Source organism: Stenella coeruleoalba, assembly GCF_951394435.1.
Source record: "Stenella coeruleoalba genome assembly, chromosome: 1".
NCBI lineage: Eukaryota > Metazoa > Chordata > Mammalia > Artiodactyla > Delphinidae > Stenella > Stenella coeruleoalba.
Window position 1 is genome coordinate 90,588,446 of NC_137169.1, and position 27,049 is coordinate 90,615,494.

The following is a 27,049-nucleotide window of genomic DNA, read 5'->3' on the forward strand; positions in this document are numbered from 1 at the left end:
TCTTTATGAAAAAGCTTTCCTAAATAGTTGTACCAATTTACATCCCAGGCAGTCTATGATAACCCAGGCATACCACATCTTTATCAACTTGTCAATCTTTTTCATTTTAGCCATTCTGATAAGTAGTAGTGTCTCACTGTGATTATAATTTGCATTTCCCTGATGAGCTTGAGGACCCTTAATATGTTTATGGTCTTTTGGATAACTTCATTTGTAAAGTGCTTATTCATTTCTTTTGCCTATTTTTCACTGGGCTATCAGTATCTTTTATTGATTTGGTGGGAGCTCTTTATGTATACTGGATACACGTTTTCTGTTGATTATATGTACTATGTAAAATTTCCACTGTTTTATGACTTGATTGTGATCAACAAAATTTTTTATTTTATTTTAGTAAATTGTTTGACACAGATTTTAAGCTCAGAAGTTTTTATGTTAGTATTTAAGAAATCTTTGTCTACCCCTGAAATCTTGAATATATTCTCTCACAATCTGCCAACTGGTTTTGGGTAGGCCATAATGGAGAAGTAAAGATTCATTTTATTTCACACATATATCCCATTGACCCAGGACCACTTTTTGAATAAAACTGACATATCCATACTGTTCTTCAGTGCTGTTTTTATGTTAAATCAAGTATTGTTTAATGCCCTTTTTGTTCTGTTCTATTACTATATTTGTACCAATACCACAATGTCCTAATTTTTGGAGTGTTGTAATAAACCTTTTATCTGTTACTGTAAGTACTCCAATTTTTTCTATAAGATTGTCTTTGCATTTGTATATACATTTTAGAATCACCTCAATTACTGACAAAATCACCTTATGAATTTTAATGGGGATTGTTTTGAATCTGTAGATCAATTTTGGTAGAACAAACTGTAAGGTCAGATCTTAACAAACGGCACCGCGAAACAGAGGAAAGCTTCAAGTGAGCTTTATTAGGGAGCGCTCCCGGGCGAGGTTCACTGGTCCGAGAGAAAGGGGCCAGAGAAGTCGCACCCGGGCGAGGGTTGGGCAAGATTTTATAGGGGAAGAAGGGAAAGGGGTGTGGTGAATCTGGGAGGGCGCAGGGTATTCCTTATTTGGTGGTCTTTTCGGGTATCCTGGGGAACCGTTAGTCCCGCCCCTCGAAAGGCGGGAAGGCTGGTCCGGGTTCAAAGTCTCCAGGTCAGTTCCTGGAACTGGGTGGTCTGGAGAATTTCGGTCTGAGGCAACCTGTGAATCTGATTGTGTTCCCCTGCCTCGGGCCAGTTGGCCTTACACAAACATCTTCATAATATTGAGTCTTCCAATAATTAGCATGTTAAATTTTGATTGATTTGAGTCTTTTTAATTTATCTCAGTAGTATTATATAATTTTCTAAATAAAAATCTCACATCTTTTGTTAGAGTTATTACAGTGTATTTGTTATTTTCTCAGGCCATTGTGAATTAAACATATTTTTTAAATGTTTTCTAAATGGTTGCTCTCAATGTAGAGGAATACAATTGATTTTTCTGGTAGTGTTATGCAAGCCAGTAATATTCTAAGACTCAGATATTAACTCTAATAGTTTATCCTTAGATTTTTTTTGGACTTTTCTATAAATACAATCAGGTCATCTTCTAAAAACAAAAATTAGAAGCTTAATTATTTTTCCTATTCTTACACAGTTATTTTTCTTGTCTAATTGTACTAGTTAGGATCTTCAATACAAAGCTGAATAAAAGTGGTGGTGACCAGTATTTCTATCTAGTTTCTGATTTCAGAGATATGATACAATATCTAAACATAAAATATGATATTTGTGTAGCATTTTTGTAGATACAATAGGGGAGCAAAACTTGCCAACCAAAAAATGCCTCTTTGGTATGTGGAGTACTTCAAGCTGAAATCAATCAAGGAAGACTCAGGAAGAAACTTTGACTTTCCCCCTAACATCTAAAAGAATGTAAATAGAGGACCTGTTCCAGGAAGGGAGCTATCATCATAGATAACAATAGTATGTAGTATGAACTGCGTGTGTAGACAAGTAGGAACATAGCAAAGTCTGTTAAAATTCCTCTCTGTGTCCCATTGTCTCTGCATGGTCCAGCAAACATTTATTTACCAAACATTTGCTTTTCCATCTCCATGTCAATTGTCTTCCTCCATTTTGAAGTCACAAACCACTACTCCTGACATCTTCTTTTGTCTTTAGTTGAAGATGACATTTCAGTTGAGCGCTTTGGCCATTTTGACAAGTTACTCAGTTTTTCTGTGTCTTTCAAGTATACATGTTATTAAATTATTTGATTTTTCTTCTTTTAATCTGTCTTATGTTGGCCAGAAGAACACAGAAGGGGAGAGAAAATTTTCTTCCTCCCTGACTATGCCCTTTTTCAGACTAAGAACATTCCCTTCTAGTTCCTAGATTGCTAAAAGCTTTTTGTTGTTGTTGTTGTTCTTGTTTTTTGCGGTATGTGGGCCTCTCACTGCTGTGGCCTCTCCCGTTGCAGAGCACAGGCTCCGGACGCGCAGGCCCAGTGGCCATGGCCCACAGGCCCAGCTGCTCCGCGGTATGTGGGATCCTCCCAGACCAGGGCACGAATCCACATCCCCCTGCATCGGCAGGCGGACTCCCAACCACTGCGCCACCAGGGAAGCCCTCTAAAAGCTTTTATTATGAAAAAGTATTGAATTACCGCAAGTTATTTTTCTGCTTCTATTAGGATAATCATATACTTTTGCTTATTCACTAATGTGGTAAATTAATTGATTTTTTACAATGTTAAACCAATGATGCTTTATTAGAATAAATTTTACATTTCTGTAATGTATTCTCCTTTTATATAGTGATGGATTTAGTTTGCTAACATTTTGCTTAGAATTTTTATATCTATGTTTGTGAGAGAGATAAATTATCCATATTTATAATCTTTCAAATTTTGATGCCAAGGAAATCTGATTTAGTAAAATAAGTTGGGAAGTCTTTATTTTTCTTCTTCTTCATCTTACTTTCTAGGATATTTTGGGTAAATTGCATTTATATATTATTTAGTATTTGAAGTATTTCACCAGTGGCTTGGAGTTTTTGTTGGGAAGTTTTTAAATTAAGGATTTGAGTGCTTCATTGGAGTTGATACTCTACTTTTTTCATGTCAGTTATGGTAAATCTTATATTTTCTAGATATTTGTCAAGTTTACATAAATTTGCAAAATCTGTGGCTTAAAGACATTTATAACATTCTATTATTATCTATATAATGCTAATAAAATTTGCAATGATACCACTTTTTGATTCATTATATTGATTATATAGGCCTTTGTCTGGGTTTACAAAATGTATTAATCTGGGGCTTCCCTGGTGGCGCAGTGGTTGAGAGTCCGCCTGCCAATGCAGGGGACACGGGTTCGTGCCCCGGTCCGGGAAGATCCCACATGCCGTGGAGCGGCTGGGCCCGTGAGCCATAGCCGCTGAGCCTGCGCGTCCGGAGCCTGTGCTCCGCAACGGGAGAGGCTACAACAGTGAGAGGCCAGCGTACTGCAAAAAGAAAAAAAAAAAGTATTAATCTGAGCTTAACTGATAAAGAATATACTCTGTGTGATTTTAGTGCTTTGATATTTATTGCTACTTACTTTATGGTACAGAATATCATCAAATTTAATATATGCATATATCCCATTTATACTCAAAAAGAATATGTAATCTTCAATATATGGAAACAATTTTAATATTCAATATCTTTATTGATTTTGTGCCTATGTGACTCACATAAAGATGTTTTAAAATTTCTAACCTAAATTGTAGATGTCTCTATTTCTCCTTTTAGTTCTATTTTTTATATATGGTAAAGCTATAATTAGGTACATATATATCTAGATTGTTCTTTTCATCATTTTGAATCGTCATAAGGACGTATGGAAACATAGAAAAGAATCTGAAGAAAACTTCAAGCAATACAAGAAGAGAGGCAATTTCATTGCAATATATGGTAAAGATTTTGAACAATTTCTTAGATGGGAAGATGGAAAATGGGAGGTCTGTATTAGAACCTTACTATGTATAGAATATCCATAATTATGCAACTGTTTTTGGCATAGCAGGCTACATATAGATTCTATTCCATAGTGTTTGTTAGTGTAGTCATTTACAAATAATCATTTCACTGCCTTCATAAGTTAAAAATTAATGAACCAAACCAGGTTTATGGGGTTAAGGCAGAAAGGAACTACTATGTTTGAAAAATATTATTTTGTGTGATTGCTATACACTAAAAACAAAAAGAACTATACACAAATGCAATAACACCAATGAGATATGCACTAGCATTTATCACCTTACTTTTTACAGATGGTAAAAGCATAACTTAATTTTGAGGTATGAGAAGCAAATTATAACTCTTGACAAGAGAAGAAATTGTTTAGAAAACTTCAATTAGAAATTGAGTGACAAAGCCAAAAAAAGGTATCCACTGGATTTGACAAAAGTCACTGATGATATTGGCAAGAATTGTTTCAGTGGAGGAGTGGGGGAAAAGTACACTCACAGCTGAAGAGCGAATAACAGATGCAGAAATGGAAACCATGAGATGAGTCAAGAGGCTCAAGAAACTTGAGAATGAAATGAAGGAGAAAGGTAGTGTAGAAACTAGAGGGTGACACAGTTAAGGGAAAATTTTGCATTTTCTTTCTAATTGGGGGGCCCAATTTTACATATATATATGTATATGATATATAGGAGAATAAATCAATATAGTAGTTAAAGGGGGAAAGGGAATAAACTGATGAAGCCAAATCACTTATCACTGAGAAGACACCAGGAGAGAAGTGAGTAGTGAAGGGTGGATGTGGATATTGTTTCTAAATTTGGGGGGCTAGTAATGGGTCAAGCAAGAGATAAGAAAGTTCCCATCAGATTGCCCCACTCTTCTTGGTTCAGTAAGGGAAATGGTCATCCACTAAAAGGAAAAAAGAAAATAGACATGAAAAAGCCCTGAAGATGGTTACTAAAGTTTGAAATACCTGTTGAGAAAATAGAGGATTAAACTGAATAAAGATGAAGGCAAGAATTTCCATGCAATACTGAAGGTCCAAGTAAGGTTGAAATCCAGAATTCTAAAGAAAGTAGCAGTCTTCAAGGCTATGTACCTTCCCCCAGCCATAGAGGATGAAGAGTAGAAGCTAAATAAAGTAAATGTGGAGGAGAAAGAACCATAGTTATGTATGTGTAGATATTTATTAAGTTGTGCAACTAGAATTTGTCCACTTTGTAGTTTATATGTAACACCTCAACATACAAGGGTATTAAAAAAATAAAATAGTGAGTGGACCATTTCAGGTTCATTACAGTCTGGATTGGGTGGATGCTATTGACTAGATTCTTACACTCACAGTAGCTTTGAGATTCTTTATCTTAGTACTTCTTGAATTTGAAGGAGCAAGCAGTACACTGGGGATCATGCTAAGTCATAGACTCCAATTGAGTTGCTCTGAGGTAGAACTCGAGATTCTGCCTTTCTAAGACTCTCAGATACTGCTGCTAGTCCATGGCCACACTGCTTATAATCCTATATGATACACAAGAATATTGGGTGAAAAATAATACAGTTCGTTAAATAAGTGCTTTTCTTACATAGTAAATGGTGTGATTGATTTTTTAACTTAAATTTATTTCAACTAATAGTGATGTATTATTTTCTTCTAGATATCTGGCATATTAGGTTATATGGCTATACATCAAAGGAAGCATTGACATTCACAGACATGTCACCCATGTGTTGTTTATGAACAATGGTAGATGGAGTATTTTTCCAGTACTCCTAGGAGAGGTGATAATTCTGCCTCTTTTCCCCTCTCCCCAGTCCCCACCCAGGATGTTAAGCAGAGCTAGCTTAAAACAATTGTTCGGGGGAACCAAAGTGGACTACATCATAGACTTATTTTGCCATATAAAAGATCAATTTTATTAATAATTTATTTCTACAGCACATTTTTTTTTTCTCTATAAACTTGTGAAATGAGAGGGCATGCCTTTTTTACGGAAACTTCTTCAACACAAAATCTCTCTGTCCCTGCCCCCACTTCCCTCCCACTCCCCCTTAAAGCTAAGGCCCAAAGACACTGAAGCCCTTTTTAGTTTATGTTGCATCCCTTCGATCAGGTGGAAAAGTTACTAAACTGGGAGGTGTGCTTTAGTTATATGCAATTTTCTAAAGGATTTCAAATTTCAGTGATTTGTGAATGGGATAAACTAAAACTTGCATTTCACTCTCACTTTGGTTCAGGAAGTACATTTTCTGTTGATGAGTTTGTGAACATTCATATTTCACCTGAGATCCTAGTCAACATACAGAGATAATTGAAAATGGGCTAAAATTTTCTGTGCTTCTGAATGGTAATAGTCTTAGTGGAGAATTTGTTACAAAATGAATGGCAATTTCAGCAGGTATCCAAGTATTTAATGAACATTTCAGTATTACAAAAATATAAGAGAATTCTCAAATTTAGAGATGTAGAGTCATTTACTCTACTCATTTTAAAACACAACGGGAGGTATGGAGACATTTAGGATTTAGGAAAATAGGTTTTGGAATCAATAACCTACAGGACTTATTTTGATCTTAATAACAGTGGTTTATAGATCATGTCATATCAAATAACCATAATAAACATCCATATAATGATGCTTGACATTGTGTGTTGAGAACATATGTTACATTTTCTTATGTATATTGTTTTGTTGAGCTCTCTCAATAAAATTAGGTGGATACTTAGCTTTTTAACTTATAGTCAGAAAACTAATCCAAAATGTAGCAGTGTCAGAATTCAAACCCAGGTTTTTCTTAACCTAAAACTGATACATATTTCACTTTACCACATCCCCATACAATGAAGATTAGATTCTCAACTCAGGCATTCAAATTCTGATGTTTAAAAGGGACCTTAGAACATGAGCTTCTTAAAATATTTCTCCACTTTCGATATGTAAAACTAGTATTTCCCTATTAATTCATTGTCATTAGTCACTGCCTGAACATGCTGATTTTCTTGTCTGCTATAACATATTCAACCCCTACCAGAATATTTAAACAAGCAGGGTTATGTTTTAAATTTTCAGTCAATGTGATCATTGTGATGCAGTTAACCAAAACCATGAGACCTAGTCATTGATGGCTCAATACTCTGATGACAGTGCAAATTCTGCCACAAAACTGCAATTGGGGCAATAGAACACAGGATATGATGAATATACACATGAAATGCCTTCAACCAGACTTTAAAAAATTAATGAAAAGTAATCATAGAAGGAACATCCCCAAAATTTCTTTATAAGTTTCTGTCATCATCAAGTTAGCCATTGAAATTGTATTCCATAGTTGGAATAGTAAATCTCACTAGCAGATTTCTCATTCACTTGGGTTTACAAGGAAAAAAAAAATCTATATTTGGAAAAGTTTTCATTGTATTTAATACAAATCAGAAAAATGTGCTTCCCTTTTAGAAGAGTATACTATTTAGGGTAAAAGACTAAAATAAAGAAAAAATATTCTAATGCACTGAATGCTTTGAGATATTTTAAATGGTCCCATAAAAGAAATAACTTATTGACCAGAATTGATTTGAAGAAACTGGCCTAAAAATAAAACATATGTACTACATGATGCATGGGTCTATTTTTATCATTTGTTAATAGGTTAAGTCCTATACATTTTATTTTTTCTCTAAACTATCTTATATATTTCTTTATTCACATATAATTTAACAACATCCATTTATAGAAGCAAAATTACTAATATTTTATTCAGTTAAAAACAGAGTACATTCTTTATTGCAAAAATATATTGTCAAACCATAATATCTCCCTTCCTTTTCAAAAGCAATAACCAACATTTACCTACTTAATTACTTTAATACCTTTAAATTTCAATTAATCTATAGTGTTCCATAATGCTAGCAGTGCACAACTTTGGATTGTTGAAGTGTTAATGGATTAATTCATCATTGCTCTTATACTAACATAATTTTTTATTTTCTGAATCTATTTTCAAAATTTTGCTAAATATCAGACTTGGTCCATAAATTACCTATACCTAATTGCTGAACAAACCCAGATCTTGATTATTGATAAAAACTAATAATTGGTCAGCTATATGTCTGAGTCAACTTTGGATAGCCATGCTAATTTTGTGTAGGGGAAATAAATTAGCAAATAATCCATTTTACTGGAATTGGGAAGCCTTCTGAGACAGGAAGAACATGAAGATCCACTGCTGAGCCAAATAGGAACCTGTATTTGGAAATTCCAGGTAACATAGTCTAAAAGTAAACATAAGAGAAAAGCAAAAAAATAAAACAAACCAAAGGAGAATCAAGAAAAAGAAACGAAATAAAGACCCTGTGTCCAACTAAAATAATCAAAACCTACTAGCAAATTAGCATCTGCAATAATAGGAATGGAATTTTTTGATGAACGAATTTCTTAAAACACTCTCTATAGGATTAAGCTCTTTTGAGACAAGGTTCACCTCTCACGCCTGGTAAACCAATGAGAGAAAGCCCTCATGGTGGAATTAGAGGCATACGCCTCAGACAGGAAACAAGTATAGTGTTCATATCTGGTAAAACAAAAAAACAGAACTGAAAAGAAGAAATAGACATGCACAGCTTGCTCTCCAGACTTAGTATAAACCTCTAAGACACAGTATAAACCTCTAAGACACTACTCCAGTTAGGCTCCTCAGACCAGGGGCTGTGCACATTCTCATAAACCAGCTAGTACAGAATTGCTTCTGGTGCCTTAGGGCCCTGCCTTCTTTCAAATAGCACCTCTCTACCTTGGATGCCAATTACAGCCACAGGTTTTGATTGCTTTCTACAGGAAACCAAAAGCTCTGGTATAACAAGACTGGGAATAAAGATAATTTCTTTTGCATTGCCAACAGATGGAAAAGAAAGAGATTAGTAAAAATATAAAAGTCTGAAAATGACTTCAAGCATGAAGGTAACTGGTTTTCTGTTCTTAATTTAATGCAAGACTTCAATCAACAAATATTTGTTGAGTGTATAACTTGTGCTAGGCACAATCTTTAGATGTGAGTATTCAGCAGTAAACAAAAGAGACACAAATCCCTGCATTCATGGTGCTTACATTCTGTTGAATTTGTCTTATTTTAGGTCTGTTTTATACAAGGCTAAAGCTATCTGTGTTGTGGGGTTTTTTAAGCTTTATTTTGATATATTTCATATGTATACAATTCACCCATATAAAATGGGCAATTCAATAGTTTTCAGTATATTTACAGACTTGTGCAACCATCAGCACAATCTAATTTTAGAACATTTTCATCACCCCCCCTCCAAAGAAACATAATACCCATTAGAAGACACTCCCCTTTCCTCCCCATCCAGGGGAAGCTTCAGCTTCCCCTGAAGCTTAGCTTAAGGCAATTGATAATACAGTTTACATCTAGATACATTTGCCAATTCTGGATATTTCCTATGAATGAAATAATACAATATGTGGCTTCTTTGATTTAATGTTTTCAAGGTTCATACATATTGTAGCATGTATCAGTACTTCATTCCTTTTTGAAGTTATCTACTTTTACAGTTATTAATTTAAAATAAGACCTGTCTTAGTTTATGCCCTTTTCAGACTTTCCCATACTCCACAGAACATTTTCATTTCCAATTGAAAATAAAGCTTTAAAAAGGATGCTTTAATTTTAGAACTAGAAAACATTTGGAAAGTATCCAGTCAACTTGTAGATAAGTATCCAATCAATTTGTAGATGAGTAGATAGAGAACTACAAAAAAGAAGTGGTTTGCTGAAGGCATCATAGAAAGATAGGACTGGAACCTATCTCTCCCCACTCCTCTTAACTCTTTATCACAGGGCTTACTTGGTATGGACTTTGATAGTTTTGTATTTATCTGTAGGATTCTGCAACCTCTTTATTGGAGAAAATAATTTTGATTACTTCAGTTTATAGACTATTGGATTTTTCTATAAAACTAGAGTTTTTTTTGTTTTTGTTCTACAATATGAAAAAAGAAACTATATAAATCAAGCAAACACGATTTTCCTTGGTTACAACCTAGAGACCCATTTTATGTTAGTCTTCCAAAAAAGTATTGCAAAAATTACTCATCAAATTGTACAGCCTATAATTTTCACTAGCACTTTCTCTAACTCTCAGTTTAATTGACTTCCCATTGTATACATTTTTTAAAGGACACAACCAGTAAAATATCTCTTTATCATCTATATCTATTCATCTATTTTTCTAAACTGCATAAAATCATTCAGAATACATCTTTAAAAAACTCATAATGAACAGTACTTGATATTATGATGTTGGTAAACAAGATTAAAATTTTTCAGTCTTTTCAGAATCCACACTTAAGCTCATTAGCTTCTAGATGAAATGAATATAGCAGAGTACATGTATTCTAACCAGCACCTACCTCAGCCTTTTTAAAAGTATTTAGCCTCCACTTAAGCCTGCATTCCAAAGTAAAAGATTCATTTGAACAACTACATATCAAATTTCTCAGAAGTTTCTACAGAAATACCTTCAAAATTTTCTGAACTCCATTTATTCTTATCCTGAAGTTTTCTGATGGTTCTCATATTTATTTTATATTTTATTTCCTGTATGGCTTCTGGTATTGCAGCATTTTACTGCCATTTGATTTCTTCCAACTGAAACACTCCTTTCTTTCCCCAACAACAACCATTAGAATCCTTAGAGTATTATGTTTTATGTTTAGATTTTCCTACCTCTGATTACTGTAATTTAGTGCAGGTATCATGCTCAGAATTTGTATTTCAAAATTATACCAATTTCTACAGAATACTGATAAGTGACTAAATAAACATGTACTCAGAATTATTTTGTAGCATTCATTTTAACTGACTTCGTATTTTACTACTGAAGGTAGAACTTGAAAAATCACATGAATTCCATCTAAACATTTGGTTCTATTCGATAAATGTAATACTACAGGAATCTCTTACCTATATAAGAAATCAACTGTAGCTATTATCCAAGTTGGTTATTTTTCTATATTTAATATACTCTTAAATTCTAACTTATATCCTAAGATCTCTTTTTATCAGTCCTTAAGGTATATATTAAGGTATATATTAAGAACAAGAAAATTTGATGCAGGCTGAGAGAAGTAACAGTAAAATATTATCTCAGAGAGAGACCTGAGAAAAACGTCTCAGAAGGACACCTGAATGCACATTTTGAAAGAGCTGTCTCTTAATTGCAGCACGATTTCTCCATATCCCGAGACCTCAGCTCTACTTTTTCTCTAGCCTTTCTATCAAGGCCTCAAGTTTTTGCACAAATCTCAGGCCTAAGGTGTAATGAAGAAGGAACTGAGGTGCCTAGGCCAACTGAGCTGTCTGGTGCTGAAAGCTTGGAAGGCGTATGAGTCATAGAAAATGTTATTTTACAACACTAACCTTTTCATGTTGAGTCCAGCAAAAAGCAGCACATAACAATAAAATCTATTTTGATTGGTGAGCTGAGAATGAATCGAGGATTGTTTGCCTGGATTCTAAAGTCATCTTTTCTGCACTCCTGGAGGGTCCCCTCCCTGTTGTCTCTAGGTGTGCAAAGTGAATACTTGGGCCCTACCTTCCTTTCTCAGTTCAGCAATGTTCTAATTATTCTCTCTCCATTGTTCCCAAACCTGAAGCCTTCTGCAGCCCCTTTAGAAACTCCCACAAAGATCCTGTAGTTCTGTAACCTCAAAACTAGAGGTTATAATTTTATAAATAAATGGATTGGATTCTCATGGTTCTTTTGTTTTCTTTTTTCAATCACAGCACAACAATTACATTATTTTATTTAGGTTTCTTTAAGGAATTTTTGTATTAATATTTTACACATCTTAAATTTTATAGCATATATATAGGAACATATTTATAGAAATATATAGTAGAAAATATATAACCTGGAGGGACAATTCTGAAACACCAGATCCTAAATGATACAAGGCCATTTGTGGACAAAAGTCTTACCTGCTATTTTTCTGGTTACCAATTCTGATGTGTTGCAGAGCGGCAGGGGGTTTCCCTATGCCACTAAGAAATTCTTAGACCCTGGCTGTCCTACAATTCAAATCAATTCTGACCTATCTACCCAGAGATAGCATCAGATTCCATATGTTAAGGGCTCAATCTTATATGGCTGTCCTCCTCTCTACTTCAGAGCATAGCAAGTCCAGATTGTCACCTGTGCTCCTCACCAACAGGCTGCAAATTGCAGGTTCCAATGACTCCCTCCAGAGATTCAATAATTTGCTAGAGTGGCTCACAGAACCCACAGAAACATTTTACTTACTGGATTATTGGTCTATTATAAAAGGGTATAATTCAGGAACAGCTAGATACAAGAGAGGCATAAGACAAAGTATGGGGAAAGGGTGCAGAGCTTCCATGCTCTGCCTAAAATGTGACTTTTCCTGAACCTCCACATGATCACCAACCCAGAAGCTCTCCAAATCCCATTCATTTGGAGGCTTTGTTACATAGGCATGATTGATTAAATCATTGGCCACTGGCTATTGATTCAACCTCTAGCCCCCCCCACTCCCAGGAAATCAGGGGGTGGGACTGAAAGTTCCAACGCTTTATTCATGGTAGGTTCCCCTGGCAAAAAGCCTCCATCCTTAGGTGCAGTCCAAAAGTCACCTCACTAATGTTGAAAAGCAGAATTCAACCAAGTAAATTTGGAGATCTAATTATTAGGTGATTCATGAATCAGGCGGCATCCCATCTAGTAAATAGAATGGCTCTCTGAGGGGTTGTACAAAATGGAAGGTGTTTATAGGCGGAAGGAGGGTGGGGATGAAGGTGCTAGCTAACAACAACAAGAGCAACAAAGCAAAAGAAAAAGAAAAATGAAAGAAGGGATTGATTCAGCCCAGGCCATCTTCTTTGGCGGGACGGGGTGTGGGGAAGGAAACAGAAAGGGTCTTTATCATGCAGATTACCTCACTAGTGTAGATCAGGAAATTTCAGATTGACTGTTTTAAAGGTCAATTCCTGGGAGAGGTTGAAACTGCTATTAAGTCTTGGTTTGCTGCACTGGGGGCAAATGAATACCTTTGTTGTTCTCTTCACTTAGGAAATTCCAAGGGTTTTAGGAGCTCCATCCCAGAAATGGGGCAAAGAGCAAATATATATTACTTATTATAAATACCAATATCACACCTGAAAATTATTGATTTCATAAACTTATTAGATACTTGAAAACAAGTCAGATCAAGTAAATCCTCTCTTATAAAAGCCACAGCAGCTTCCTATCCCCCCTCAGTATAAAATCTAAAATTCTTACCATTGCCTATAAGGTTCTATATCAGGAGCGGGCAAACTTTTCCCGTAAAAGCCTAGACATTAAATATTTTCTGTAGCAGCTACCAAACTTGGCCATTGTAGCAAGAAAAAATAAATAATGCAGAAACAAAAGAGTGTGGTTTCATTCCAATGAAACTTTATGGACAATAAAATTTGAATCTCATACAAATTATAAGTGTCATAAAATATTGTTTTATTTTTCATATTTTATTCCAAACATTTAAAATTGTAATAACCATTTATAATCATTCATAACCCATATAGAAATAGCTAGTGGGTCAAACTTGGGCTGCAACAACTGCTCTGTAAGATCTACATTCTCCCTCACAGTTTTCATTCACTCTACCACACTCCCTCTATTCATGGACCTCTCTGTACTCTGACATCCTTGCACTTACTTGCAAACAAGAAGCACATTCTCACCTCAGTGCCTTTGCACAAGCTGTGTCCTTTGTCTAGAACACACTTTCTCCCAATCTTTGAATAGCTCCTTTCCTTCACCTTTGAAGACTAATTATTCTCTAATCATCCAATCCAAAACATCCTTTTTTATACTATTACATGCAGTGCTTTATTTTTCATTTTAATACTTATTACCCACTGAACTATAGTATGTTATACTTGTTTATTTTTTGTCTCTTCTCACTAGAATGTAAGCTTCAAGAGAGAAGAGACTCGGTTTCCTTCACTGTTTCATCCAGAATAGTACTTGGCACAAAATATGTACTCCAATGAATATTTTTCCATGAATGGATTATTGTTATTTATAATTGCCAAAATTCCTCTTTCTTCTGGTCTTCAATTCAACTATCACTTTGAGGTTCTATGTGATTGGGAGCTAGTGCCAATCTGCGAATTCTCATCATTTGAGAGTTTGTTTAATCTCTAATGTTTATATATTGTTCTGAAACATGATTGTTCCACAAATCTCCTCTCTGCTAATGGTGGTCTTTAATCTGGTTGATCTGTATTCAGCATAATTCTACTCATTGATACAATGTTATAATTCTGAAGCTAGGTAATCCTTACCTAATCTTTCTATTTCTCGTGGCTTGTAGAGGGCACTATGGCGCCCTGGCCAGCTTCCATTACTGGGCCTGTTGTGTTAGATGCTAGGAGCTCACAACTGCCCAATGTCTCCAGAAAACTGCCCTCACCTGATGGGAACCACTTTGGTAAGGAAGCCATACCCCTGGAAATGGCCCATAGTTTATAACTAATGACTAATACGGAATAAGTATAAAAGGTTATTTCTTTTTCCTCAAGAGGAAATCATTCTAAGGTGCAGTTTATGCTCCAGAGCCTTGCCCCTGTGGCTCAGGCCAACTCTTCCTAAGACCACATCCTTGTTCATCCCTTTTTCCTTTCAACCCTGCTTCACTCCTTCCATTTGCATTTTTCCCTATGAATACCTCCTCAGTAAATCATGTACACCTGGATCTTCACCTCTGGTTCTGCTTCTAGAATAAAGTTCCTACTGTAGTAAACCCATCAACTCTTACCCAATTCCCACTAAACAGGTCCACCAAAACCAGTCCTTAACAAACTCAAAACCATAGCATTATGTAAGAGTCATTTTTAGGTATCTCACTTTTAGAGTACAAAGTAGGACACCTTCCAACTACTGACAAGCCTCAGCTAGAATGTGGCAGCATCAAAAGTTTACTAAATTATCATATGTAATTTATGAAATACCTTGTGTTTAGCGATGTGCAAACTCATCTCCCATTAAATGATTTTGCTAAATGAATAACATGCCTAAAATCAAATTCAGTAATATAGACACAGATATATATACAAAAATATCTATGGATACATGTATATTCTCTGGTTAGTATACATACATTTATTTCCTGGTTCTGTTACCTAAGAGATTACAGAAGCAATGACACCTCAGTAGCAATAAGCACACCTGGTCCCCAGATCTTAGTTTCTAATATCATTCTCCAATAAAAAAAATCTGGACTTCATGAGGAAATGGCTAATTCCAGGACTGAGGACAAGGTGATCCTGGAGCATTCTGTAGTGCAAAAAGTAAAACAACAACAACAATAATGAGGTATGTGAAAGCAGCATATGAGCCAAATAAAAAAGTACCAAATGGCCAAAGTTGGAATAATTTGAACAACAAAATAAATGAAATAGTTTTGGATTATAACCCAAAGTATAAAATAAATATCTATGAATCTGTACTGACATAAAGAATAAAATAAACAAATAAGAGAGAATAGACAAATCTCTCCTGCAGAAGAATTTCAAATATTTTATGTAGATACCCTGTCCTCAAGGAGGCAGAGTATAGCTCTCACCTTTAAGTGGGAGCTACTCTTACTGTCTTCTTTCCAAAGAGCACTGTATGGAAAAAGAGTACAAAATAAGTTTACAGTGAAGCAACCTGGCAAACGCTATCTCAGCCAGATGCCAAAGTTAACATCAGCAGTGTTGTCAGCTGATTGCCAGCTTGATATGATTTGATGAGAATAACACGTAATTTCCGTAGTCTTTGTCCCCCAAAGCCCATAATTCCAGTCTCAGAAGAAAACAATCAAATAAATCCTGATTAACATTCTACAAAATATCTGACTCCTCAAAACTATCAAAGGAAATAGGAGGAAAGTCTGAGAAGCTTTCATAGCGAAGAGGAGCTTAAGAAGACATAACAACTAAATGTTATGTGCTATCCTAATGGGATCCTGGAAAAGAAGAAAGATGTTAGGTAAAACTTAGGGAAATATCAGTAAGTATGGACTTTAGTTAATAATAACGTATAAATATTGATTAATTGTGACATGTATCCTACTACAGTAAAATGTTAATTAAAGAGGAAACTACATATGGGGTATATGGGAACTCTCTATACTATCTTTGCCACTTTTATACAAATCTAAAATTATAAAGTTTATTTAAAATTTTTAAAATTAAATTTAGAACTGCAACATTATATATTGACAACTTTGTATACTGTTCAAAGATTTTTAAATTCAAGAAAATGCCTAATCCACAGTAGGCTATCTTAAATATCATTCTGATTATTACTGGAGGAAATCCACTTTGAAGCTTCTAATGGAATCTTAATATTATAGTATACACCCAAAGAATTTAAAGGTAAAATATTTTTGGCATGAACATTAAAAAGATTTTTCATAGAGTGAAGTTATTAATCTTTTCAACAATACTTTGGAATTATTTTTCATATTATCTACAACAAAGTCTCAAAATATTTATTATGATACAACAAATACATAAGATTCTATGACTATAAAGGCTTTACATTGGTTTTTAACTTATCTTACCTAAATATTTTATGTGTTCCTTAGGAATAGAACTTGCTGGGATGCAAATTAACATTTCTTGAACCTTTATGTTCCATCATGCATTTACTACTTTAGGGCCTCATATCTGCTATCCAGTTCACTCTTCACACACCCTAAGAGATCCATAATTTAACACATTCGGAGAGGCGGAAATAGACCCAGTGACTGTAAGGCAATCCCACTGAAATGTAAGTTACTGAGTAAAGGCACATTCTTCATCTACTGTGCTCACTACTGTATTCCTAGAACCTAGAACAGTGACAGAAAAATAGAAAACCTTTATTAAATATGTATTGAATAAATGAATGAGAATAAGTGACCTTGTCCAAAGCAACACAATTACTTACGATAGAAACAGGATGAAATCTGTTACTATTTGTTTCCTACAAGGCCCTGTCATGAGCCCATCTCATGGCAGTTGGACCCTAAACTATCTGAAGGAGAGGCCCTAAAGGAAAAATATATGCCTAGGAGTTCATGGCCACCAGTGCAGCGCCCTGAACATAGTAAGTATCAAATCATAGAACCTCCACTGAGCTCATTAATGGGTCACAAATAAAAGAGAAATTTAGATAAATTGGGAAAAGGGGTATAGACTTTCTTAGATTTGATTTTCATGACCATATTATTCTATTCTTTCATTACATGAAAGCTCTGATTTTATAACATATTCAAACTCCTAAGAAACTCTAAATTATATAATATATTCAAACGCCTATTTTTCAGAAGCTTATTAGATCCATTCATTGCATACTTTTCCTTTTTACCATATTGTAAAGTTTTTATGCTGACTGTGCCACAAGAAAAAGAAAGAAATAAAGCACTACACTATCAAGCAACTTTATCTACAAACAGCTTAAAGGGAAATATAAAAATAAAAACTCAAATACAGATATATTTTGCAGCAATACTACATAATTACCAATGAATGCAAAGAGGAGAAAGTTTCTCTGATATACATCAAGCAGTAAAAAAACTAAGTTCTGTCTGGAAACTCCATTTTATTATGTACTATATTTGGTGTGTGGTGGGAAGGGTCAATTGTAAATCTAGAGCCAAGGTACAAGTGCTACAATAAATGGAATTTTCATTACTGTGAAATCACTGCTTTAGCACTTTCCTACTTTAAAAATAAATCATAGGAAAAAAATTTCTTTGCATTAAAAGTTAGAAATTTTTAATCCCCCAAATTATCCTTCATTTTTAAGTTTAAGTCCATGTTCTGAAGTCATTTTAAATAAGTACAAATATAAAATTCATTTCTTTGAAAATACTAAGTTAACTAATTGTCAATAGCAGTGGTGTTCTTATTTGTCTATTTATTTATTTATTTATTTATTTATTTAATATACTTATTGAATAGCTATTCTGTGCCAGACACCACATTAGGCTGGAGACACCTCAGATTTCATACTCTTATAGAGTTTGTATTTTAGTGGGAAAACGTAGGAGACTGACTAACAACAATTAGTCAATGGTACTTGAGAATAACAGTACAAATAACAGTAATTTCAGAAAGTATAATAATAATAATTACCATTTTTGAGTGTCTACCCTGTCAAACACGGTACCATAATTTTAATCTTATTGATCTCACATCAAATATTGGAGACAGATATTTACAAATGAGACAATGAGGTCAATAAAGATTTAATTATTTGCCAAGGATGTGAAAAGTAATAAGTGGTAGAGTAGGATTTGAATCTTGGTCTGTTTAGTATAAAACCCTGGCCTTTTAGCTTTCTTACTCTGCCTTTCAAAACTAGCTAACACTTTGCAGTGAGAATCAAACCCCTTCATAAAAAACAAAAACAGTATGTTTCATTTTAGAAATATAATATTTAGAAAGGGGATGACTGTTGTACCCTAGGATTCTTAACAGCATAGTGGTTAATAACAAAAATTCTGGAGTCAGACGTTTCAAGTTAAACTCTAAATCTGCCACTAACTAACTGTGAATCTCTGGACTGGTTCAATATTTGACCATATACTAATTAAAACATTTTAAATTCAATATTTAACCATTCTCTGCCTTAGTTTTCTCATCCATAAAGTTTGTATGAATATTGAATGAATTAATGTATGTGAAGTGCTAGGAAACAGTACCTAGTTATATAAGCAATAAATAAATATTAGCTATTTTGTTGTTATTAATCTTTATTCTCTGGACTGATCAGAATAGACCTGAAGTTGGCACCTCATTTTAAAGGACTCTTAACAATCCTTCTACCTCTCCCTGCAAATTTCAGGTTCCCCTATCCCTGTTTCCTATGGAACCAGTAAATATTGGTCACTTATCTACATATCTCTTTCTCTTTCTTCATTTCAATGGCTTCTCTACATGCTTTAATCTTCCATTCTTATCTTTCTCTTGTTATATTCTTTAATCTCTATATTTTCACTCTTCTTGTTTCTCCATTTTGAACTTTTAAAATTGATTTATAATTTACATTACAATTTTTACATAATTTTCCTTACATTGTCCTTGCTCTACAACTCCTGCTGTTCAATTAGAATTTTATAATGTTCCTTTCTTCCCTTTTTTGAGGCACCAGTGCAGCGTCTAACAGAGTGTTGTGCAGAAAGGCAGGCACTGACCGTTTCTCCATAAGGTGAATGAGCCTTGTCTATTACCATTTTGTAACTTCACATCCCTTATTCAGAAGAGTAATAATAGCAAGGTGAGGAACAGTAAACTTCTATTTGCTACCTTCATTATTTTCTTAATTTTATCTTTTAGATTCAGACTTTTTCTATAAGAGCTTTATTATATTGTATTAAGTCATATCATATCATCATATTATATTATATTTTATTTTAAGAAACATTCACTTGGATTTGTATGAACTCTTTCCAACTTCAAATCTCTCTCTTTCACTGTCCTTCAGACACATTACAAATGGACATGAACATTTTCTGAACTGTAATCAAGTGCCAAGGTAGAGTGGGTTCCTCTGACCACTACATTGTTATAAACAAAACTCACACCGTAATTTTCCCTTAAATGACATCACAGGATTTTCTATCCAAAGCATAAATATCTTTGGAAGAGGGAGGCAACCAGAAGTGAAAATAGATGTAGGAAAATTATATATTATACTCGGTAAGGTTTTTATTCAGCACAATTTGAGCCAACATCTGTCCCTTAGATGTAGTCATTCAATCTCCATAAATGCTTAATGATTGGTATTCAAGCATAAAATACTTTGAAACAATTGATTTACAATTAAAACCTTTTGCAATTCCATGGAAATAAACAATTTTTACTTCAGATGTGAACAGCCAATTATAATTTTACTTTCAAAATGGAATGAAAACATATTCAATGTATATCAAGGTGATTTACACTAAATCTGAGAACATTTTTCTCCAAAGTCAACACGAAAATCTTCTCTATAACTAAGTCCTCTCATAAGTGCCAGCTTTGAGCACTGCTTTTGAAGAAAGCTATGAGCATTAACCACCATCTCAATAGTATTCCAGGAAAAATGTAAATGGGGGGAAAAAAACACTAGGGCCTCCCCAGGCTACCTACTTAAAGTATGCTTGCTACTTAAAGCATGGTCCTCAGACCAGAAGCATCAGTATCTCCTTTCGAGCAATGCTTCTCAAACTTGAATGTGTTTATTATTTAACCTTGGCCTGGGATGGCTAAGATTCTGCATAAGGTCCCAGGTGATACTAAGGCTGATGGCCCATGGTCCACATTTTGACTAGCAAAGATTCTAAAAAGTCAAGGGTAACTACTGTGAATGATGTACTTTAACAGCCAACCCGTGATGATATTTTATGATGGTACAACCTTCAATATGTATCTTGATGAAATAATTTGGAAATAGAAAATATTTATTGAATATACATTTATGAGATAAAATTTAGAGGTAAAGACTTATGATAGGAAAGAATTAAATAGCAGATAAAGTTTTCTGAGGCATGAAAATTACCATGGAAAGAAGTCAGAAGAATTTTATCAGACTAGTATTGAAAAGGGAAATGTATGTACTCACTGAAAAATGGCCCATATCATGTTGAAGCCATCATTTAATTCAACTTTTCACTTGATAGTCACATCCTCCTGATGAGTGAAAAAAATATATTATTTCTTGAAGAGTTTGCAAAGAAGCACTTATTTTTAATGGTGTACAAACAGCCTATTCTTTTTCATAAGGGAAAAATGGTAAAATCGGGATGTTTTACATTATTAAGTTGTCAAAATTCTTGAAATCTGTATCTTAATACATTAAGAATGTGCAATTGTTTTTGACATTTCTTTATTCTGAATGAAATAGTTGTTTTTACTACCTGATTGACTTAATTCCTAGTAGATATGGCATATCCTGCTTGGGCAGCCTTTTGAGAATATTGCTATGTATATGAAATATTTGTAACAAATTCACATGCTGGAAATTTTAGAGCTTTTAGCACTGCAAAAGTCTTTGGGAATCATTGAGTACAATTCCTTCATTTTAAAAAGGAAAAATCAAAGGTCCACTGAAATGAACCTACGTGATTTATCCAAGGTCCCACACAGCTAGTTAGTGGCAGAACTAACCCAAAGCTCATGATGCATAAGAGGTTTTGTTTTGTTTTGTTTTCTCATAACAGTCTGAATATTTGGCTTGTTTATCTGAGTCCAGCTTTTCAAAAGCTCAGAAAATAATAATAATGATGATAATGATAAATGTGTGCAGTATACAAGTGGTCCACCCGAGAATTATTTATGTGGTCAATTTTTTGTTGTTTCTGTTCAAATTAGGTAAATATTTGCTAACATATACATTGGCTGTACAAGAAACAATTTTAAAGGCAAGTTATCAAATAAGGACTGTTGTATTTGTTGGAAGAAACTTATCTTCAAACTTCGAGGGTATGGGGTTTAAATTGAATAACAAAATCAGAAATTCTATACACATATTTGAAATATGGATATTACTTTTCTTGTTCTAAGTACAAAATAATGTTATAATTAAAATATTTTTCATATTATGACAACTCTGGATTCTCATCTCCCCCTCATGAACAGGAAATCTAGGTTTCCCCAATATCCTAAACTATTTCTAAGGACCCCACACTTGCTTGCCCTGGTTTGTTGAATTCTTCCTCCTTTCTGCTGGCCTGGCTAACATGGCCAGAGACTGAGAACTCAAGTGTACCTCATTAAGCCAAATTTCTGTAAGGGTTGGCCTTCTCAACAGCCTCCCTTTGTGGTTAAAAGTTCTCCAGTACCAAATGGCTCTCCTGGCTAAAGTTCAGAGCAGTTCAGCTATCTGGTGCAAGGCCATAAGCAATAGAAATTTGCCACAAAGCTGAGGCTCCATGTTAGGCAGAAATGAAAGAAGCCCAGAAGTCACTTTGGCTCTGAGGTAAGGGCTTTTTCAGTGCAGTTGCTCATCCTTTGGGGAAGGATTCCTCCCAGGGTTAGGTTTATTAAGGAGGTCCTACAGTAAAATTAATTACCTTGAGCCTTAACTATGACAGCTTATTTATTTTATAGCATTTCTTTTTTAGAGCAATTTAAGATTTGCAGTAAAATTAAGTGGAAATTACACAGATTTACCATATACCCCGTCCACCACCCAGCAATCATAGCCTCTCCCATTATCAACACCACTCACCACAGTAGTACAATTGTTATATTCAATGAACCTACATTGACATATCATTATACCCAAACTCCATAGTTTACCTTAGGGTTCATTCTTTTTTTTTTTTTTTTTTTTTGCAGTATGCGGGCCTCTCACTGTTGTGGCCTCTCCCGTTGTGGAGCACAGGCTCCGGACGCGCAGGCTCAGCGGCCATGGCTCACGGGCCCAGCCACTCTGTGGCATGTGGGATCTTCCCAGACCGGGGCACGAACCCGTGTCCCCTGCATCGGCAGGCGGACTCTCAACCACTGTGCCACCAGGGAAGCCCAGGGTTCATTCTTGATGTTGCATATTCTTTGGGTTTGGATAAATGTGTAATGTTATGTATCCGTCATTATGGTATTATACAGACTATTTTCACTGTCCTACAAATCCTCTGTGCTCTGCCCATTTATTTCCCTCACCCCCAACCGCTGGCAACCAGTGATTTTTTTTACTGTCTTCATAGTTTTACCTTTTCTAGAGTGTCGAATAGTTGGAATCATATAAGATGTGGACTTTTCAGATTGGCTTCTTTGTCTTTACATGACTTGATAGTGCATTTCTTTTTAGTGCTGAATAATATTCCATTGTCTGGATGTATCACAGTTTATTTATCCATTCACCTACTGAAGCATATCTTGGTTGCTTCCAAGTTTTGGTAACTATGAATAAGGCTGCAATAAACATCCATGTGTAGGTTTTTGTGTGGACATAAATTTTCACCTCCTTTGGGTAAATACCAAGGAATGTGATTGCTGGCTCACATGGTAAGAGTGTTTAGTTTAGTTTTGTAAGAAACTGCCAAATTGTCTTCCAAAGGGGCTGTACCATTTGCAGTTCCTCCAACCATAGAGTCCCAGTTGCTTCATAGCTTCACCAGCATTTGGTGTGGTCAATGTTCTGGATTTTGACCATTCTAATAGATATGGAGTAGTAGCTCACTGTTGTTTTAATTTGCATTTCTCTGATGACACATGATGTGGAACATTTTTTCATACATTTATTTGCTATCTGTATATCTTCTCTGGCAAGGTGTCTGGTAAGGTTTTGGCCCATGTTTTAATGGGGTTGTTTGCTTTCCTATTATTGATTTCTAAGTGTTCTTTGTATATTTGGGACAACAGTCCTTTATCAGATGTGTCTTTTGCAAATATTTTCTCCCAGCATGTGGTTTGTCTTCTCATACTCTTGATATTGTTTTTGCAGAAATCCAGCTTATTAATTATTTTTCCATAGATCATGCCTTTGATGTTTTGTCTAAAAAGTCATTGCCATATCCAAGTTCATCTAGGTGTGCTTTTGGATTATCTTCCAAGAGTTTTACAGTTTTGCATTTTACATTTAGGTCTGTTACCGAACGCAAGTTTTTGTGCCCGACACACAGTGAGACCAAACAGTACCGAAACGTCAGAGTTTGGAGTAGAGAAAGGTTTACTGGGGGACCATACAAGGAGAACAGATGGCTCTGGCCCCAAAAACCCCAAACTCCCAAAGGGTTTCAGCAAAACATTTTTAAAAAGCAAGGAGAGGGAGGTGCAGTCACAGGGTATGTGATCAGCTCTTGCACAATTCTCCGATTGGTTTTTGGTGAGGTAACAGGGAGGTCAACATTATCAATCCTTAGGCACCAGAAGGTCTGGGGGCTATGCACTCTTGATCATCAAGTAAATAATTTCTTCTATTTAGAGGAGGTTTTTAGCAGCTGAGAAACTCAGGTTAAATTCATGAGATACGTTCGTTCGTAAGAGGTTACGGAAAAACCTGAACAAACTTTTTGGCCAAGGCAATATTATCTGGCTACTTCAGAGAGGAGCTATAGCAGAGGATATGGGGGAAGGGTCTGCCTCAGAAACGTCCCATAGGGTCCTGCTCCATTACAGGTCTTGATCTATTTTGAGTTAATTTTTTGAAGGGTGTAAGGTCTATGTCTAGATTCACTTTTTTGTATGTGGGTGTCCAATTGTTCCAGCACCATTTGTAGAAGAGACCATCTTTGCTCCATTGCATTGCCTTTGATCCTTTGTCAGAGATCAGTTTACTATGACATCTGTTAAGAACACATTTTTCAGTTTGCTTGCATTTTTTTAAGTACATACCCAGTTGTACGTATGAGTAGATTCCAGCATAAACTATACACTGTGCTCAAATCCAACCTTCCCTAAGTCAATATCAAGTTCAAGTCATCGGTCCAGAATGTTTCCTCCATACCGGAGATTGTCTTTTGCACATGAGAACTTCCTTTACATCAAACCTTAATGGATACCACCCTGAAATTTAAGATATTTTAATAATTCTCAGTCTCAAAGATAAAGAGTACAGTTCCACTTCCCTTATAATTGGAAGTCTCTTTGGCTCTTATGTAAAATTTTGGCTTCCATAGGAATACTGCCAAAAATCAACATAGCACCAAAATGGCTCTTGACATGCTGAAATATTACAATATACTCCTTTCAGAAAAGTATAGATATATAGTTTCCTCACATCTTTCTACATAACTAAAGGGGAAGGGGAAATCTGTTTCAAAGGTGATAACATGAACATTTGAACAAAGCACATTATTACTAACTTTTACACATCAGCCCCAAATCTGAAAAAAATAATTTAGTGCCCCATGCCCACTTGAGGTAGATACAGACAATGATATAGCTATAAATAGTTCTTTAGAGCACTGAAAATAACTAAATTTGAACAATAGAAAACACATTTTCTATAATGGAAAACACATTTTCTTCTTTGTTTCAACTTATCTATGTGTATACATGTAACTATTTATAACTGTATCTTTAAGGTGTACTGTATATTTTAAATTCTCATTATTATCTTTATACAATTTAGGAAAACAGTGTCTATTGACCCTGTGTAATAAACTAGAGAATGCAATGTGTACCCTTGAATGAAAAATTTCTGTTAAAACCTCAAAATATTTCCATATTTTTGATAGTTATATATATGAAAAAAATAAATTTGATATCTGGCTAATAATACCTTTCACCAAAGACTTTAGACCTCAGCTAATTGGCCCATCATTCATGAACTCATCCTTCAGTAAGTATTTATTGAGTATCAACTATGGCCATGCACTGATCTAAGTGAGATACAATACTGAATAAAACACAGGCAGGTAGTGAGATTCAGAGACTGCTTCAGTCCTCATTGATCTCAATGTTCTAAAGGACTTAGTTTATCATACAGCTTTAAAACTAATCATACTCATTCAGCAATTTTGCATGGGCTCTTTTTTTCCTCTCCAACAACACCATTCTAGCACTATCTAGCAAGAGCAAAACAATTAAGTAGGTAAATAATGAAAGACAATTTAAAAGATATTTTGAACCTGGTTTGGGACCTAAATCATCAGTTTAATACGTTTAGCCTTTATCCTCTAGCAAATAAGGAAACTTCTTCAGCTGAGTTAAACAAATGTCCTTACTATGTCCACAATGGCTAAGAAAAGGAGGCTCCAACTAGAGTCAGAAAAAATTGTTAGAAGTTTACAACACACAAGATGAATGATGATTAGGGACTGACCTGGGTGATAATGGAAGAGATAAATAGAAAGTAATGGATGTGAAGTATCTACTTGCCTCCACCTCCATTCCTTTTAGCTCCCTCGCTCAGCTCTATAAAGCAGGGGACTGACCCTTAGAGGCTCCATTTCCCAGGCTCCTTTGTTCACTGGACTTCTAATTGGGGTAATCCAACAGAAGGCTGAAAATCTTCCCTTTTTCACTGGTATCACCAACAGGAGCTGCTTATCTTCTGTGGTTCCAGCATCCTTGGACAGGCCGCAAACATGCCAGCTTCTGCCTGGGGACTTAGTCCTGGCTGTAACAACCCTGCCTTCTCCTTTTGTCCCCTCAGACTATAGGTAAAAGCAGCTTCCTGCTGCTCCTAATCTCTAGGTTCCCTCACTTTTCCCTGGTTAGCTTCTCAGCCTCTTCCATTAGCCATGAAACCAATACCCTGCATTAAATTCCCTCTATTTTTAGAACTTTGAATGATGTCTTTGTTTTTCTGTTTCCTGAATGGACCCTGACACACATATGCAGTGTGTTCAGTGTTTCTGGACTAATATGTTCATGTGCTGATGAGGTATCCATTTAACTCAAGGCCATTGTTACATTCTGTCAAAAGCAGCTGCAAATGGATTTTTCTAGTTTGTACATCAACTTTCTTTGATTAAAGCTCTTTTGGCCAAATAACAGAAACTCACTCCTATTAGTTTAATTCACAAGTTTGTGGGTGAGAGAGTGAGAGTTACTTAATAGAAAAACTGAAGGCAGGAAATAAAGCTAACAACTTGAAACTGTAACATCCTGCATTAGTTTCCTAGGCCTATGGTAACATAGTACCACAAACCAGATGGCTTGAAACACCAGAAATGTATTTTCTCATAGTTCTGGAAGCTAGAAGTCTGAAATTAACTCTGGAGGCTTTGAGGAAGAATCTGTTCCATTCCTCTCTCTTTGCTTCTCATGTTTGCTGGCATTCCACGGTGTTTCTTGCCATTCCTTGGCTTTTAGACTTATCACTCCAACCTCTGTCTCCATCTTCATATGGCATTCTGCCTTCCTTCTTCTTAAAAAGACAACAGTCATTGGATTAACGCATACCTAATTAACCTGAGAATATCTGCAAAGACCCTATTTCCAAATAAGGTCACATTCTGGATTCCAGGTGGACATGAATTTGGAGGGGACATTATTCAACATGGTACACACTGGAAACCGAAGTTACATGTGTATTGCAATAAATTTCAGTCACTGA